We start from the raw sequence: 6,000 nt of genomic DNA on the forward strand, positions 1-6,000 counted from the left end.
TTGGTCTAGGCTGATAACTCTTAAACAGTTGTCTTTGGTACCTTGGGAGTTGCAAGGTTCCTCCTGATGGTATGTGATTCAAAATTGTGAGTTACTTCTTTGCTTGCTATAGGCTGAATAAATGACATGAAATGCTGCAGACTTACTGTTATGTACGTGTGAGCCTACTTACTAGTAGCCTACTAATAACTTATTAAACATTATTTATATTTAGTTATAAAAAACTAAAACTGATCCACTACTAGAATTTTCCCCACCTCTTAGTCTTTTTAGCTTTTACAAAGATTATATGTTATATCACCCGAATTACCTCACAGACATTGTACAACATCATAACCATAACACACTGTACTTTTACTCCATACCACTTACCATAATTGTAATTAATTTCTTTAATTAAAGTATGTCACTCCCACTAGACTATTAGCTCTGTAAGATTAGTGGTCACGTCTATTTTTTTCACCACTATGTACCCAGTCCATAGCATAACTGGAAAATTGTAGGAGTTCGGTATATATTTGTGGGCTGAATGAACGAAATGAATTGCTTCTGGTCGTTAACTGTTTCAATTCTTATTTTTTAATTATAAAGAACTTTCCATTTAGCTTCAACATTATCAATCCAGTTTGTTAATGGTTGTTTACCCTACTGTTCCTAATGATGTCATGCTTATACTAACAGTATTTTGGGTCTATAATTTTGAACTGACAGGTCTTAAGACAAGAATGAAATGTGGTTCTAATATAAGTCATTCACACTTCTACTGTTAAACAGTTATATGAAATTCACTCCTGAGGGGATGGGGTGAAGGATAGAAGAGGGGAAGTTTAACAAGGACACTTTATTATTAGCTACAAGTTCTTATTCCAATGGAAAATGGTCAAAAGGTTTGAAAGCCTTTGTATTTGCAAGAAATGTACTTTGTGGATGATCTCTTTTAGTCTACACCCTTTGGTTCAGGGACATTTAATTTCTAGATATTCTTGCTTCTTCTCTACCTCAAGGCTAGACTTTCAGAACATTTCTGCTAAGCCTCACCTCATCTCCACTTGGGGTAATGCAACTTTTACTAGCTTGTTTCCAAGACAAGATGTGAGAAGGAAGGAGCTCTCCCAGCTCATGATAATGCTTCGAGGTCATTAGCCCTCTGTGTGCTTTGTTTTTACAAACATGCAGGTGCAAAATGGAACCCCAGGGATGATGGTGCCAACCTCCAGGTCTTAAAATCCAGGCCTAATGTGAGACATAAGAAAGACTTCCTTGGAAAACAGGACCATTGATCTGTACTCAACAGCTTTAGATACAGTTTTGGTCTATTTAACCTCAATATTTCTAGCATTTAAGCAAGAAAGATCCAATCCAACGACTCTTATTTTAAACTATTTCACTAAAGGCAGCATTAAGGCAATTTATGTAAAAACAAAATGTAAACAAAACAAGGAAAAAGAATGTTAATTACTTTAGGGAAATGTGTAAACTTCCTCTTCATTGAATGCTCAATGGTTATTTGTTCTAATTGCTCTTTAGTGAGTATTTATTGTGCATACTGGCAAGCTGCTCATTAGAATTGCTGATTCAAAGATAAGAGGAAAACTGCAAAACTACCAAAAAGTTCACCAGATCCTGAAATCCTTTATGCCCTTAACTCCTTTGGCGACCTCTCCACAGTTGTCAAGGAATCTAAAGACCCAGTTCTGCCAACCCCCAACCTGATACTCTGATATGTACTCAGAATTTAACCTGCAAGTTCTACACAGATTGACCCAATTTGCAAAGTTGAAAAAGGTGGCTAAATTGTTTCTGACACTATAACAAGTCCTTGAAAAGAGATAATCTTGTCAAGCTGTGATGTCTAGTTATGTCAAAAAGAAAACAAAACAGAAGAAAACAAAACAAAAACTTAAGGAAAGGAAGCTTTTTTTGTATGTGTGGAAGTGTTTGTAAAGGAGAGAGCTTTAGCTTCCAGAGAGCTGCTTAGATTTAAAATGTCTCTTTCTTTCTTTTTAATTTTTTTTTGAGAAAAAACAGTCTAGTACTGGCAAAAATATCTGTTTTGCCTTCCATCTTTGGCCTAACTTACAAAAGTTAACATCTCTCAGAGATCCCCTTTCCACCTATCCAGATCCTACCTGTTCTTCCAATTCCAGCTGAAGTCCTTCCTCTTGCAAATTCTGCCTGAGTCAGTTTCCAAATGCATCAGCCCATATCGATTCCCTTTTTCTGTAAAGCATCATTGTCTCCACCACTTATTATATCTCTTGTTTCTTGGTTGCTTTACTTTTATTGAACTGTTCCTCTTCTCCATAATCAAAGAATTAACTCCAGGAAAGCTAGGAGAGTGCTTTATCTCCTTTCAGACTAGGAGAGGGATGTTATGAGGAGCTACTGGTAGGGTGTTGTGACAGCACTAACACAGTCTGGGGGGTTTGGAAAGACTGCCCAGAGGAGATACCACAAAGCAACATTCTCTCATTCCTAGGCCTCTGCTTAACCCAATGATCCAGCCAAGCTCTGGCTCTCTGTATCTTCCTTCTGACTATATTTACCTCTCTTTTTGAAAGCACATCCACTTTATACTCAATCCTTTTGGTTCTGCTTCAACTGTAAGTCTTTCTTCATTTCTTTCTCATAAGGGCAGAAAGGGTTGAGCTAGAAACAAGTCTGCTTCCAGTTTAATGGGTACTCTGATGTATTTTTATTTTTCCCTTTTTTTTTCTTAATTTATTTATTTATTTATCTATTTTTGGCTGCGTTGGGTCTTCGTTTCTGTGCGAGAGCTTTCTCCAGTTGCGAAGAGCAGGGGCCGCTCTTCATCGCAGTGCGCGGGCCTCTCTCTCAGTGTCACGGCCTCTCCCGTTGCAGAGCACAGGCTCCAGACGCGCAGGCTCAGTAGTTGTGGCTCACGGGCTTAGTTGCTCCGTGGCACGTGGGATCTTCCCAGACCAGGGCTCGAACCCGTGTCCCTTGCATTGGCAGGCAGATTCTTAACCACTGCGCCACCAGGGAAGCCCCTATTTTTCTCTTATACCTCTTTATTATGTATGCTGTGGTGCTACTGCATATGGATTGGTTCCAGGTCACTGGTTGGCAAACCTGTACTCTAGTTCCAGAGTGGTATTTCACTTTCAGACTTCACTGTCTGTTGAGCAAGTATGTTATTTGTGTCAGGACAGAAGATAAATAAATAATATTGCAGCAGACATTCACCCAGGAATTATTGTGTTCTGCAAGGTAGTGGTAGTATTATATGCACTCTATGAGTAGGTGGCTGAGGATAAAGAAACTTTATATATCTAAAAAGCATAGAAATAAACTTACAGGGTTCTTTTTCTAAATTAGAAAAGGGGCTTTCTCCTTCAAACAGATATTTGTATACCAGTGTTCATAGCAGCATTATTTACAAGAGTCAAAAGGTGGATGCAACCCACGTGTCCATCAACAGATGAATAAACAAAATGTGGCATATACACACAATGAAATATTATTCAGCCTTAAAAAGAAAAGAAATACTGGCACATGCTACAACATAGATGAATCTTCAAGATATTATGCTAAGTGAAATAAGCCATTCACTAAAGGACAAATATTGTACAATTCCACTATATGAGGGACCTAGAGTAGTCAAATTCATAGAAACAGAAAGTAGAATGGTGGTTGCCAGGGGCTGGAAGGGAAGCAGGAATGGGGAGTTAGTGTTTAATGGGTACATAGTTTCAGTTGGGGAAGATGAAAAAGTTCTGGATATGTAAGGTAGTAGTGACTGCAAAACAATGTGAATGTACCTAATGCCACAGAACTTTACATGTAAAGATGGTTAAAATGGTAAATTTTATGTTATGCATATTTTACCACAATAAAAAGGGGGGACTTTCTCAATAATACTTCTCTCTTCCTCGAAAGTAACAAAAAGATGAAAGAGAAACTAAAGATGGATTCTGCCCATCTCTTCACTTGGCTAACCCCAGCCTAGCTGTTCCAATAATGAGTTATACAAACAAGACTTACCTGATTGTTTTCTTTTTAAGGTGTTAAAAAAAAAAGATATCTAGAGGAAATACATATTTTAATATCATTTTAAAACTTTTCTTTAAATCACTTAACCTTCACATACCAGGTAGATTTTTACTTATTCTGCCCCTAGATGTTTCCCATACCTTTTGATATCTGAAATTCCATGTATAGGGACATAAAAATTGTATTCTACAATAGAAAATAGGAATTAATATGCACAGACAACTTAGGAAAGGGAACACATTTTCTTCAATTAACTAAGCCAGTGTTGATGATAGTATGATCTTACAGCGTCTTGCATTACAACAACTAGAGAACCTATTAAAATTCTTATCCTAGGCATACTGAATCAGCATCTTTGGGCTGATGACTTGTAACCTGCATTTTAAATTAGCTCCTCTAAGTTAAATTAATGTACACTGAAGTTTGAGAACCAGTAAACTAAAACCAAAGTAAATAATACCAGTTATATCTCCTTAGACAAACAGGAAAAGATGACAGACAGGTGGGAATCTGATCAGAGGGAAGAAACATGAGACTGTATACACCGAAATCAAAATTACAATGTCTTTGCCTGTACTCACTGATTCTTTAACTAAGATAGACAACATCGGGATGATGTCACAGATTTAAATAACAGAACAACAAAGAAGCAAAAACTTTCATGGGGAGGTACACTGAAGGGAACAATTTGTCTTTGTGAAGTGTTTTGTAGAACTTGAAGGAAAAGCATAGTGTGTCATGTGTGTAAAAATTAATAAAACAGAAACCTCAACTAAAATAGAGTCAGAAGGCCAGACAATAGCAGAGCCCAACAGGAAGAAGAAAGACTTCCTCTTCTTGCCAGGCAAGAAGTCAGCCAATGAATGACTGTCACAACTCTGCCAATGAACAGCCACTATACTTTGAGCCCTCAATTCCTCCGATGGACTCATTGTTTACTACAGCCCTCCCAACTTCCGTTTCCCCCTGTTTGAAAGTGTTCTCTTCCTGCTGTGTGGAGATTTACACTGTGGTTCCCCACGACTGTAGACCCTGAATTGCAATTCTTTGTTGATCCCAAATAAACCCATTTTTGCTGAAGAAATATCTGGCAGTCTATTTGTTTTAGGTCAACATGTTCCAATGGCAGGAACAGGAACAGGGCACAGTCCCTTGGCATTTTCGTCTTTGACCAGCCAGTCCAAACTCAGGTAGAACTTTGCATTATTATATAGTGTTTACATTTTATTTGAATTCTTACGTAACTTCTATCCAGGGCCACCCAAAGATCTTTATGCTTTGCTTCCTTGAAGTTTTCTGTCTCACATCTTTGAGAATTGTTGAGTGTCTTCCTGGGGCCAAAAAATACCATATATGTAGAAAGTGTCAAAGGAATTGAAAGAATGCATGAAATGGTTTTTATCTTTCTAGGAACAATATTTCTGTCAAAAAAAAAAAAGAGAGGGGGAAGGAGGGCTTAAAATCCAAAGCAACAAAATATTAAATAGTTTAAAATACTGTCAGTAATGCAAAAGCCTTAGTATTCACAGTCTTTTTCACAGTCCCAATACATATCCTATAAAGAGGAATTCAGAACATTGAGACTGCAATATGTTTCATAGTCAATGTGGTTTGAGTGATAAGGCTCATTTCTCTCCTCTTCAACTTTTCTAATGTCTATACTATGCCTTCATTCTGTCTTTTCTGCCTGTATGTCCACATTTAACTCTTTACCTCCAAATAAAGAATGCTGCCCCTGATTGTAACCATATAAGAACAGTTCCTTTCTTTAAATTGTAGTTTCATTGATGAGATAAAATGATATCTGTTAGCATTTTTTTTAAGTACTGTGAATAAATCACTTCGGAGCAATTATCTAGGAAATGGTCATCATCACTCCCCACCCAATCCCTTGGTGTTTCATACCCATGCCACATTCCCAGGTACTCTGGGTTCAGAAAGAAGCAGCTGTCTGAGCAGCATGTGAGGACATCCATCTGTGGCACC

The sequence above is a fragment of the Balaenoptera musculus genome, chromosome 4, assembly GCF_009873245.2.
Source record: "Balaenoptera musculus isolate JJ_BM4_2016_0621 chromosome 4, mBalMus1.pri.v3, whole genome shotgun sequence".
In the NCBI taxonomy this organism is placed as follows: Eukaryota; Metazoa; Chordata; class Mammalia; order Artiodactyla; family Balaenopteridae; genus Balaenoptera; species Balaenoptera musculus.